The sequence below is a fragment of the Gossypium arboreum genome, chromosome 9, assembly GCF_025698485.1.
Source record: "Gossypium arboreum isolate Shixiya-1 chromosome 9, ASM2569848v2, whole genome shotgun sequence".
NCBI classification, from domain to species: domain Eukaryota; kingdom Viridiplantae; phylum Streptophyta; class Magnoliopsida; order Malvales; family Malvaceae; genus Gossypium; species Gossypium arboreum.
The window spans coordinates 17,124,931-17,139,186 of record NC_069078.1 but is presented as its reverse complement, the minus strand read 5'-3'; the positions used below and the strand labels follow the sequence as shown (position 1 = coordinate 17,139,186).

The 14,256-nt window shown below is 35.5% G+C and overlaps 1 non-coding gene across 1 annotated transcript; it reads left to right on the top strand.

Annotated features, from left to right (window-relative positions):
- The first annotated feature begins 10,017 nt into the window (after nucleotides 1-10,017).
- On the top strand, nucleotides 10,018-10,124 carry LOC128281306 (small nucleolar RNA R71). Its single transcript, XR_008271519.1, has one exon. It is a non-coding gene; the product is annotated as a small nucleolar RNA R71 (small nucleolar RNA).
- Nucleotides 10,125-14,256: the final 4,132 nt, after the last annotated feature.

Sequence of the window (14,256 nt, the reverse complement as noted above, 5' to 3'; positions counted from 1 at the left end):
AACCTTGCTCTTTCGTATTAGCATACAACTGAGTCCTGAATACGAAGTATCACTGTAAACCACAAAATATTTTTCAGGCTTTGGTTGAATCAACATAGGTGCCTCAGTCAAAATTGCCTTAAGCTCTTCGAAACTTTTCTACCTTTCATTAGTCCATTCAAACACCACATTTTTCTGAAGTAGTTTCGTTAAGGGGGTAGCAATAAGAGAAAACCATTCAACGAACCTACAATAATAACCATGTAAACCCAAGAAACTTTGAACTTTAGTGACACTCTTAGGAGGCTTCCACTCTAAGATCACTTCAATCTTCTATGGATCCACATGGATTCTTTCTGTTGACACAACATGACCTAAGAATGTCACTTCTGTTAAGCAAAATTCACACTTACTCAACTTCGCATACAATTGCTTATCCCTTAAAATCTGTAAAACAATCCTCAAATATGCATCGTGATCCTCCTTAGAACGAAAATAAACTAAAATATCGTCTGTGAAGATAACCATAAATTGATCCAAGTACAAATGAAACACACGGTTCATCAATCCATTAATGCAACAGGAGCATTAGTTAAACCAAATGGCATGACCAAAAACTCATAACGGCCATACCAAGTCCTAAAAGTCATTTCCAAGTTGTTAGACTCCTTCACCTTCAACTGATAATACCCAAATCTCAAATCAATCTTCGAAAACATTATCACTCCTCTCAACTGATCAAATAAGTCATCAATTCTAGGCAAATGGTACTTATTCTTAATGGTAAACTTATTCAACTATCTATAGTCTATACATAACCACATCGTACCATCCTTCTTCTTTACAAAAAGATGGTGCACCCTACGAAGACATACTCGGCCGAATGAACCCTCTGTCCAGAAACTCTTGCAACTTGATCTTTAACTCCTTGAGCTTTTTGGTGCCGTGCGATAGGGCACAATAGACACCGATGTAGTACCAGGGTAAAGCTCAATACCAACCTCTACTTATGCTCTAACGATAAACCAAACAATTCTTCGGGAAACACGTTAGGAAAATCTTTAGCAGTGCGAATCTCTTGAACTCCTAATTCTTTACTAACCGAGTTCATCACATAAGCTAAATAAGTTTCACAACCTTTCCCCATCATCTTCTTAGCCTTAATAGCCGAAACCACATTAGACATAAATCTCGGTCTCTCACCGACAACAACAATCTCCAACACATCACTATTCCTCAAAGTAATTTGTTTCATTTCAAAATCTACCTTAGCCTTATGTTCAGTTAACCAGTCCATTCTAAGAATAACATCAAAACCATAGAAAGGCAATTTCATAAGATCCATAGAGAAAACATGACATTGAATCATAAGGGGACACATTTCATGCACTCGATTTACCACAATGCTATCACTAAAAGAAATAATAACAGTCATACCCAAACCAATAATCTCTACAAGAATCCCTAACTTACATATAATTCACTTAAGATATACAAATGCGTAGAACCAGAATCAACCAAAGAGAATAATGGGATAGACGACAAAGTAAAAGTACATGCGATGACATCAGTCAGATCCTAATCATTCTGCTCCTTAATAGCATAAACCTAAGCTAGAACGTCCAAACTCAACTTGAGTAGCAACAGTATGAGCAACAAATTGCTGCCCAACCAGTCTCCCATTACCTCTACCATGACTACGGCCTCTAGCAGGCGCAAATGCAGAACTCTGAGTCTGTGAAACCTCAACTCTGTTTGGACAATCCCTCAACATATTTTCCTTTGAGTCATACTTAAAAATTCGCCTGTCAACTTGTGGCACTCACCAAGATGCCTACGCCCACAATGTGTACAAAACGACCAACTAGAACCACCAATCGAACCCTAGTACTAACCACAACACTACTTTACTACTTAGACTGACTTAGTCAAAATCCACGTCTCGTATGTCTACCAGAAATCTAAATATCATGCCCTCTCTTAGGCGATCGACCAGATGCACCATCAGAAGTCCTTTTACCCGATTCAATTACCACAAAATGAAGCGAATTAACAAAAGTCTCCTCAATATCCTCGGCTTTCTCAACCAACAAATCAACGACGCGTCACTATAGATTACAAATTCTTTGCTCGGTTCAGGTTGAACTAAAATTGGGGCTTCAGTCAACAATGTTTTTAGTTTCTCAAAACCCTGTTGGCACTTTTTTGACCATTCGAATTTAACATCCTTCTGTAACAGCCTTGTCATTGGAGTAGCGATCATGGAAAATCCCTTAACAAACTTTCGGTAATAGAAGGCTAAACCCAAAAAACTTCTAATGTCGGATACATTCTTCGGAGGTTTCAAATCGATAATAGCTGAAATCTTGCTCGAATCTACTAGGATCCCATCACCTGATACAATATGCCCCAAGAATCCGACCTCTTTAAGCTAAAACTCGCTTTTGGTAAACTTAGCATACAGTTGCTTATCTCTCAAAGTTTGCTAAACAGCCCTCAAGTGATTGACATGTTCATACTCATCACCAGAATAAATTAAGATATCATCAATAAATAACACAACGAACTTATCCAAATAAGGTCGAAAAATGCAATTCATTAAATCCATGAAAATCGCAGGAGCATTCGTTAAACCAAAAAGCATCACTAAAAATTCATAGTGACTATACCTCGTCCAAAATGCAGTTTTCAACACGTCTGAGTCCTTGACTCTCAACTGATAGTGACCGGACCTCAAGTCTATCTTGGAGAATACTGTGGCTCCCTTCAATTGGTCAAATAAATCATCGATCCTTGGTAAAGGGTACTTGTTTTTTATCGTCACCTTGTTGAGTTGTTGGTAGTCAATACATAGCCTCATTGAACCATCTTTCTTCTTCACAAATAAAACTGGTGCACCCCACGGTGAATAACTGGGTTTCACGAAACCTTTATCTTTCAACTCTTGCAACTGAGCCTTTAACTCCTTTAATTCGGTTGGAGCCATCCTATATGGAGCAATAGAAATGGGTGTCGTACCTGGAACTAGGTCAATACCATATTCAACTTTCCTAATTGGAGGTAATCCGGGCAACTCTTCTAGAAACACATCCGGATACTCGAAAACTACCAGTACCGACTCAATCTTCAACTCCGACTCTTTTGTATTCAACAAAAAGGCAAGATAGGCTTCACAACCCTTCTTTATACATTTTCGAGCAATTATAACGCTCGGGTTTGTGCAAGTGTACACAGTCATTATCAAGTAATAACTAAGTATCAAGTTATCGTCTCCACAGGGATTGTATTTGTGCTAAGTCACTTAATTTGTAAAATTATATTGACAATTTGATAAATAAAAACAATATAATTGGGGAGTGATGAAAAATTATAAGAAACTAAATGCAATGATCCCTGATGCAAAATATCCTAAGTATGCAAACTATATGTTTGAAATAGATTTTAGCAGAATTAACACAATAAGCAACAATTATAACATAAATAAGCCGGGACAATTACTTTAATTAAACTCAAATTATTATTGACATGTTAACAATATTCGAAAAAACATTCTATGGCAACTCGATCTTTCATGAGTTTGGAAACCACATTAGGTCCTTTTGGAATCCTTTACTTAGTAAATACGCATTTTACTGATCCTTATTTACTAAAGGTTTCTTAGTATTTGTGCGAGGTAACAGGGACGTGTTAGGTTTGAAATAGTTTAATCACACAAATCTAAAAACTATGCTGATAACAAAGCCTGGTTAGGGTTGTTATGCAACCTGCAATTCTATTGGGTTAGGATCTAAATTGAGCATGCATATTTCAATTATACATCCATTAGCCGTCATCTGGTTAGGATCGCTCAGCTAATTCAGGTGCATTTCAATCACGTATGAACGAAATACAGACTTGATTTTAATTGAAAACATGATCGATTGAGGCACAAACATTATAAGCATGAATCAAATAATTTTTATTTAATCAAAATAATCATCCTAGCTTAAATAAAATTAAGCTATCATTGTTGAAAACAAGAACCAAGAACACATAGCAAACATTTTTAGATTAAATTAAAGAAAAGAAAGATTAAACCCAATTTTGAGTGTCTGTCACCCAAGACTCTGACTGATGAGGGCTCCTTCGTTCTTTCGCTTTGCTCCTTGCTGATGGCTCTCGAAGATGGCTGACCAAGGGCTCTTTAAGAGGCTAATTGGCTAAAATCTCAATGAAGAGATGATGCTAGGCGTGTGAAAGAAAAATACTAAGAGAAACTAGAGAGAAGAGAGAAAGGTGAATGAGTGAAGAATGATGAGTGAATGAGATCAGAAAAGTGAGAAATGGGGTCTTATTTATAGGTGAGGCAATGGATCTAATTTGCTAAAAATAGGAGTGTCCATATTTTGAAAATTCCTCCAAGGGTGGCCGGCCATGATTTGTGGAAATGTGGCTGATTTTTTCTTGATTTAAGTGCCATAACATCATCAGGATTAGGACTCAATCAATTACAAATCTCTGGGTAAATCTCCGATTACTTCATCTCTTTAAGAACCTTGTGTAATTAAACCAAAATTTGATTTATGAGCGTCCATATGCAACTGAATGTTGGGTTGACTTGGTCCTCTATTTGGATGGTTTTGTAATCAAATTAAAGCTCTCAAACCTGTCCAAAAATAGTAGATAATTTAGAGGACCAAAGAATATAATTGGACCACTTTAATTAATCAATTTACTTAATTAATTAAAACTCAATTTATTAATGAAATATATTAAAGTAAATTATTAAATATAACTTTATATTTTATTATTTAATTTTATCATACATGGCCCACTTTATAACTTGAAAATATAATATGCTCAAATTAATATAAAAGAAGCCATTTTCGTATGAAAACTATATAATAAAGCATAAAATCACATTTTAATAATTTCTAGATCCCAATTTCATATTTTCATATATTTCATTAGTTTATTAAAAATTACTTGGTTTTAAAAAAATTAAGTAAAAGGTGATGAATTATATAGGAAAAATTCTATATATTTTTCAGGTTTACAATGACCATAGAAGATATTACTACTGGAAGCTATCCGATTCATCTAATTCAACCCGGAGAATATCACCATTTTCACATTTCAGTTCAATTAATTTTCCTCCACAATTTACCACTACATCATGAGCTGTTAACCAATCCATACCAAGAATTACGTCAAACTCATCAAACGGCAACAACATAAGATTAGCTAAAAAATAATAACCTCTAAACATTAAAAGACAATTCCTACACACCTTGTCAACTAACACATACTTGCCTAGAGAGTTTGACACTTTTATCACAAATTCTGTAGATTCAACAGGCATATTTGTACTAGACACTAATTTTACACAAACATATGAATGGGTAGATCCCGGATCAATCAAAGAAACAATATGAGTATCATAAAGAGAAAAAGTACCAGTAATCACATTAGGAGATGAAGCCTCTTTGCGAGCGCGAATAGCATACGTCTTCGCATGTGCTTTACCCTCAGGCCTCCCAACTGGGGCACCCTTATTACTCACCCCATTTCCTGAATTTCTCTGTGGTCTTCCTCTAGGAGCAGTATTGCTAGACCTCGCATTCTAGGATTTCTCTTTCTCAACCATCTCAGGACAATCTCTGATATAATGGTCATGTGAACCACATTTGAAACATGCCCGACTATTCATCCAGTACTCACCGGGGTGGTGTCGGCCACAATGTTGACACTCAGGTCTATTAGGTCGAGCATTACCCACACTCACTACTGAAGTAGTCTAAGCCTTATGACCTGAATACTGTTTTCCTTGGTTTTTGTTTGATAATCCAGCTGAAGCACTCGATCAAATGTTAAACTCTTTCAGTTTCTTAGATGAAGACTAAAATGATTTACCCATCAGTCTCTTCTTCGAGTCACGAGACTCAATTTTGGCCTTCCTTTTCTCCTTGGCCAATTCTTCGGCCTTACAAGCTCTCTCTACGAGCACAACAAATTCTCTCAATTCAATGACACCAACAAAAAATCGGATGTATTCGTTTAACCCATCTTTAAATCTTTTGCACATGATGGCCTTAGTCGATACATATTCTCGAGCATACTTGCTAAGTCTCATGAACTCACGCTCATAATCCGTCACTATCATCCGGCCTTGTTTTAACTCAAGAAATTCCTTTTGTTTTTTATCAATAAACCGTTGGCTACATACTTCTTCCGGAACTCCTCTTGAAAGAATTCCCAATTAATTCTCCTCTTTGGTACAACTGACACAAGGGTGTTCCAACACTGATAGGCTGAATCCCTCAGAAGCGACATGACACACTTCATACACTCCTTAGGTGTATATGACAGTTCATTAAATACCCTAATGGTATTCTCGAGCCAGAACTCTACCCTTTCGGGATGATCTTTATTAGCGTGGAACTCTTCGGCTCCTTACTTTCGAATTTTATCCACTAAGGGTTTATTCAACCTCATGAAATCCATACCTTGGGGTGCTACAGGGACAGGTTGAGGAATAAGCGGGGGTGGAGGGGGTTGAGAATTCAGGTTCGTTCATACGAACTCTTTATACCAGGCATTCATCATGTGGAGAAAGGCCTCTTAAGCCCCTTCTCCTCCTCTCTGACTAACCGTGAGAGGTCGGTTCTCAGTCGACACCGCCCCTTCAGCGGGAGCCGGCGCGTTACTTTCTACATCATCTAACATGGCTCGATCGGGATCCATTTACTATATTAAAACATAATTGAAAATTGTCAAGAGTCGTTACACTATCACAATATATGTATGACATGTACAGCTAGACTCCCACACATGCTATGTTAGTTCAAGAATCAACTAAACCGTAGCTCTGATACCACTAAATGTAACACTTTTTACCCGTATTCGATGCCGAAACAGGGTACGAGGCATTACCAGACTTAAACACAATCACATACACAAAGCCGAGACCATAAAATTTCATTCTAATTAAAAATCATTCAAACTTATGCTTAACGTCCCTTATACGGGCCTACAAGGCCCCAAAACATACATTAAGGATGAATCGAGACTAAATCGAGAAGTTCTGGAACTTTTACAACTCTTAGAAAATTTTCATATTTTGGAGAGTCACACTCCTATGTGGGTAGGCTGTGTGGTCACACACGCCCGTGTGGTTCTAGGACACGCCCATGTTGTAGGCTGTGTCCAAATTAGGGGACATTCTGTTTATGATGTCGTCATTCAAATAAGGTCACATGGCCAAGGCACAGGCCTGTGTCCTTAGGCCATGTGGCGAATTAAATTCTAAAAATTAAGTACAGACTTCACACTGCCTGGGCACACGTCTATGTCCTAAGGTCGTGTGCTCCACACGGTTGTGTCTTTGTCCATGTGTTTACTACTATGCATTCTATTTTGCATTAATTAGGGTACAGGGGACACATGGCCGGAACACACGCCTATGGGGCAGACTATGTGTCATATACAGCCTAGACACACGCCCATGTGCCTACCCGTGTGGAAAACTTTGAGGCTATTTTCCAAGCCAATTGTCACCCTTATACGCTTACACCCATAGTCTCACTTCATGGCATGCGACATGGCACGTTGATTTCACAAACATATACAATCATGACTAGTCTATGACTTCATAATATGAACATATCACAAACTCCAACCATCATACTTTCAATATTGCATTCCACACCAATTTCATATTCATTCCTTATTATACTTCTTCTTTTAAGTTATTCAATTACACCATAATTATGGTCATACCTATTAGTCTCTATTCATTCCTTACACACATATGCCATTCATAAGCAAGCGACCATATCAAGCATAAACACATTTGCATGCATGCATAATTAATTAGGTTTACAACCCAATAGTCAATATGAGCCATCTCTCATGGCCATATACAAAATAATTGTAACACCATCATAAGCCAATACATTTGGCTAACCAATATGACACACAATAAAATAACCATGTTTACTATACATGCCATACTCAAAATAATGAGACTAACTATACCCAAAAGATCGAATTTATAGTGTGAGTGAGCCTTCAACGTCCTTTGATCCCCGAGCTAGCTTGGCGATATTATAAGAGAATGGAAAAGAGGGGGAGTAAGCATAAAGCTTAGTAATTTTACATGCAAATAATAAGCAATATAACTCATACAATTAACGAAAGGCAAAGCATCATAAGCTTAACTTTTTACATACACTCTTACCATATGTTCATAGCATATCTAGTTCTTTACTCATGAGTTTTTCGTACATACCTGTACCAACTCGTAGCATATTTGTATATTTTCTCTTCATTGACTTATTCATTGAATAACTTACTGTCTTACCCATTGAACACTTGGAATACTAACGGATAGATGGAAAAACTTACACATAGTGCTTCATACGTAGCCACACACTACCTCATATCACATATTACACATATGCTCGCTCTCGAGCTAATCACAGGCCTGCTCACACAAGCTGACAGTCGGGATATAGCTACCCAATGCTGCTCACACAAGCTGATAGGTACCCGCAACACATGTCGGGCTACCTAGCCACTAGTAGGACGTACAAGACCAGTACCCAGACTCACATACACACATATCATACATCTCATGAGCTCGATTCATATGGTTCCTAGTGACATCTCACTTTGTATCCTAAATTATTCCTAAGGTTCAAACGAGATTTTCTCGACTATCGTATCCTTGACAAACTCATCACAAAGTTATTCTCATTTACTAATAGGTCATTCATACACTCATCATAACAATTGAACATAGAAATTCATACACAATTAAAGTGTTAAAATATGATAAAATATTGTATTATTTACACATAAACTTACCTCAATACAAAAATAGTAAAAATGAGCCTAATCGTCGTACACCTTGTTTTTCCCCTGGTCAAGGTTCATTCCTTGCTTTTCTTGCTCTATAATACCAAATTTAACTCGTTTAATACATATATTTTTCAAATCGACCCATAACACATACTTTGGTAAAGTTACCATTTCACCCTTAACTTTTCACTTATTTACACTTTAGTCCCTAGGCTTGTAAAATGAAAGACATGCATTTTCTTGGTTATCCAAGCCTAGCCGAACATATAACATGCTCATAGCAACCCACATTTCTCATCAAATCACATTTTTAACACCCATATTTTACACTTTTTTTTCAAAAAGGTCCTTTTATGGGTTTTCATGAAAAATCACTTAATAAAATTTGTTAAACACACATCAAAATTTCATATTACTTCATTAAACATCATATTACAAACATGTCACACATGGATCAAATTTCATACATGAACGCTAGCTCAAAATATGGCTAGAAATGGATAGACCATGCTTCAAGGACTTCAAAAATGGAAAGAACATCAAAAACAAGGCTTAAGAGTACTTACAATCAAGCTTGAAAAGTTGAAAACTCTAGCTATGGAGGGCATGCAAATTTTGGCACCAAGGAAGAATATGGACACACATTTTTGGCTTGATTTTTCCCATTTTGCTCATTTAATAACCAAATGACAAAAATGCCCTTAAGGTATTTTTTTCATATCTTTACTATCCATGCCCCTTTTTGTCCAAAATTTTAGAATTTGGTCAAATTTCTATTTAAGGCCCTCTAATTAAGAATCCATGGAAATTTCATGCTCAATGCTTCTAGAACATGTATTTTGCAAATTATTCAATTTAGTCCCTAACTACAAATTAAACACTTTAGGCATAAAATTTCTTCACAAAATTTTCACACAAGCATGCAATCATATCATAGACCTTATAATAATCATAAAATAATTATTCCTACTTCAAATTTATGGTCTCGAAACCGTTGTTCTGACTAGGCCCTAATTCTGGATGTTATAACACCACTGTCGCAACATCACTGGTTACATAATGTCTTATTATCATGCAAACTTTAACAAATTTGAACATTTATAGATATTCAAGGTTAAGAATACCCTAGGAAACTTTAAATCATACTAGTCATACATAAAATGAGTTTATAACAAAATAGAAGCATGCTAATCTTACAAGCCATGATATGGACACTTATGTATAATGAGCTTAACGCGCTCCCATGCCTTGTATAGTGATTCCCCTTCTAATTTTTGAAAATTTGTAATACCCATTCAAAGCTTCATACTCTTACTAGGGGAAAAGTATTTGACCAAGAATTTGCTCGTTAGCTCATCTCAAGTGTTGATGGAATCTATCGGCTGTGAATCTAGCCACATAAATGCATCATCAGTAAGAGAGAAAAGGAATAACTGAAGACGGATAACGTCACCAGATACTCCATGATATTTAAAGGTATCACAAATAGTTAGAAATCTCTTAAGATGTTTGTTCGGATCTTTATTCATTGATCCTCAAAATTGAAGGTTTATTTGTATCGTTTGGATCATTACTAGCTTGATTTCGAAGTTATTAACATTAATCATTGGGCGGTTAATGCTACCTTGAACATCATCCAGATTGGACATAGTGTAGTAGTGAAAAGTACGTTGTTCTATGAGTGGACGTGGTGGTGGTTGAATCTCTACTCATGGATCTTTGATGGGTTGCTCTCTTAGTAGAGGTTGGGTGTCTCTAGGATGTCACTCCCTCCCCGCATATGTGATGATACGTTCCCGTTTTGGTTTAAATTGTAAGACACCATTAATGATCTGAGCCATGCAATGCATCCTACAAGCACACGAGAGTAATGTAAATTAAATCCTACTTTTACTACTTATCTCTAAATAAAAATGCACAACAAAAAATTACTCAATCTTGCATTGTCTCCCTGACAACAATGCCAACAAATTTGATCGTGTTCTCGCGTGCGTATAAAAGAAACAATTTTATAAAAAAATTAAAGCGCAGTTTTACTGCAAGTGTACAAGTCAATTGTAATATTTGTAGTGTTACAATGGAACACTAGAGTATTCCAATGATCGAACCCAAAGGAGAGGGCGATTGAGTGATAAATAGCGTAAACTATAGAATCTAGGTGGTTACTGATATGATTTTTTATTACAGTGAATCATAAAAAGAAAGTTTTGCAAGAAAATTAAATATGCTAATTGTAACAACCTGATTTTCAGTGGTGACGAAATAGTAGTTTTGGGACCACAAATTTCTGTTGTATCAACTCGTAAATATTATTTTTAGAGTATTTATAGATTCATTATAGTCGTATTAAAATTTGGTCTAGAAATATCAACGTTTAGATTGTTAATTAAACAAAAAGGAATAAATTAAAAAAGGTGCAAAAGTTAATAATAGTTCAATTAAATGATTAAATAGATTAATAATTACATGAGGAGGGAGAAATATAATAATTAGTCCTCAATGGATAGTGTTGGACGACAAGAGAAATTAAAATGATAGATTAATGAGATTTTAATGGCATAATTGTAAATAAATAGAAATTAAATAAAACAAATTAGAAGAAATAAGTTTTTCATCTTCATTTCTTCTTATTCCATTGCCGAAACACCATAGAAGTATCTTGGAGAATCAGTTGAGCATAGAAGCTTGCATGTGAGTTCAATTCTTACCCGTTTCTTGTAATTTTTCTATTTTTGATATCGTTGCAACTAGGTTTAGCTAGCCCGTACCTTCGTTTCTGATTCTGTTAAAAATTTTAGAAGGTTCCATTATTGAATATTTGATTTTTTTTTATGAATATGATGTATTTGGAGCTTTGATTGTGTTGTGTGATGATTTTGTAAAGTGATTTTTGTTAAATTTTGATTTTTAGGATTAAATTGTGAAAATGTCAAAATATTAGAGTTGGATATTGAAATTGATGTTTATTAGGGGCTGTTTGAGGGCCTAGTATATTTGGATAAAATATGGACTTGAGAAAAATGATTAATTTGATGAATTTCGGGTTAAAAAACTAAATTGTAAAAATGGTAAAAGTTTGTGGTAATTGTGTAATTTTGAAAAATAAAAGGGTATTAATTGTAAAATGGTTTGAAAACGAAATATGTTTTAATAAATGAAGAATTTTACATTTTAGATTAAAATCCTGTAGATACTCGTGGAAAAGGAAAAATAGCGAAATAATCCCTGAACTTTTACAACGACTACAATTTAGTCCAGGTAAGTTCGTATGGTTAAAACCTAGCATTTTTATAAATTGATGATTGATATTATATATATATATATATATATATATATGTTCTATTGTTGGAAATGAATTATTGTTAGAGTTATATTATCTATTTTAATACTCGGTTTGGATTGAACAAGAGATTTAAGTACATTCTTGTTTGGTGTATGACGGGGGTTTGGAGTGGAGATGGTATTGGAGGGAGATATCGACATAATACCCAAGTAAACCGGGGTTCAACATTTTTTGTGAACTCTCACGTTTGACTTTCTGTTTGGAGTGATTTGGGTGGATCAGCTTTTATGAGCTTCTGTTAAGCACTCACGAGCTTCTGTTAATCTCTCATGAGCTTCTGTTCAGCTCTTATAAGCTTCTGTTGGCGTCTTCGAGAGGACTAGATCTTATGAGCTTCTGTTGATGATGTACTCTTACCCATAAGTCGTTCTTCGAATGGAAAATCTCAGTAAGATAATTTGTTTAATGAATATGAAAGATTTGTTATTTATTTCGTATTGATCTGAATATGGATGTAATTATCTATTGAAGTTGTGAATGACAGAAAGTTTTCTTGGATGATTATTATTGTTTGAATTATTATAGTTAGTTTAGTAAGATTTATCATTTAACTCATCGAACTTACTAAGCATCATTAAGCTTACTTGTGTTGTTTATTATCATTGTAGATTCTCAAAAGGTTGGACGATCGGATCGGCACTCAAGTCACATTATCCAGCTTATCTCGGTAGTTTTTGAAATGTTTAATTCGAATTATATGACATGTATAGGCTTTTGTGCGGTTTTGGTTCATGTTTTGTTTATGTAAATGTTATTAATGATATTTTGTGCAAATTATCAACTTACATATTATATGAGAAAGAGGTATTATTGATATGCTATTATGTATGATATATATATATAATTGAATTGTTGTAATTGTGGTACCTTTTATAGGTATTTTGATTCGGTATTGCTTGAATGAGCTGATAAATTGAATTGATGTTTACTTTGTTGTGAAATTGTATATACTTGTGGTACCAATGAGGGTACATTGGTTAGGCACATGTTAGGTTGGTTTTGATGTGTTTTTGGCCTGATTAATGTCATTTTGAATTGGTGTTTTGGTTGGTATTTTAGTTTCTTAAGGTCTAAGCAAACTTGAAATGGTAAATTTGTGTTTTAAGGTTCATTTTAAGGCCACACGACTTGAGACACGGGTGTGTGTCTCAGCCTTGTGTCCCCTTTAGGTTCAATACATACAAGTCAGACATTTACACGGCCTAGCACATGGCCTGACACACGGGTGTGTGGCTTGGCTATGTGACACAAGTCAGTGAGTTACATGGGCTGGGACACAACCGTGTATCCTTATTTTGAATGTCCATATAGCCTGAGACACGAGCAATTGTGTCAACTGTGCGAGTCACACGGTCTCGCCATACGGCCGTGTGACCCCTACAGTCTAAATTTTTCTAACTTTTTTTAAATTTTCAAAATGTTTTTGATTTAGTCCTGGATGGTTTCTATAGTATTTTTATGGCCTCGAGGGCTCGATTAAGGGACATTATGGATGTATTTGAATGAGATTTGATTATGTCTGTATTAATATATGATTTGAATGGTTTACTATTCTGTTCATTCAGTAATGCTCTGTAACTTTGTTCTGGTGACGGATACGAGTTAGGGATGTTACATTTAGTGGTATTAAATCTACGATTTAGTCGATTCTCGGACTGAACGTAGCATGTGAAATGTCTAGAATTACATGCCATATAAATCTACGATAATGTGATGTGTTTGATCTGATCTAACCTTTGTTTTCTTATAGATTGTAAAGACGTCATATGGTTTTGATCGTGCTGACAATGATGAGGTTAACAATAACATATCAACTTATGATCATGGGACAAGTAGTAATGTCCTGATTCCTCCAACTTAGGAACATGGGCTTAAGAATATGTTCTTTGGGTATATGAACCAGTGGTTCAGCGAGTTTATGCAAGTTAAAAATCTGACTCAACGACCTCCACCCCCTGTTATACCACCTATTGTACCTCTAGTTGCACCTCCACCTTTTTTTGTGATTGAGCCTAATAGACGTATTTCGGTTGAGAAACTTAGAAAGTGTGGTGCTGAAGAATTTAGGGGTAGATTAGACGATGATCCGATTA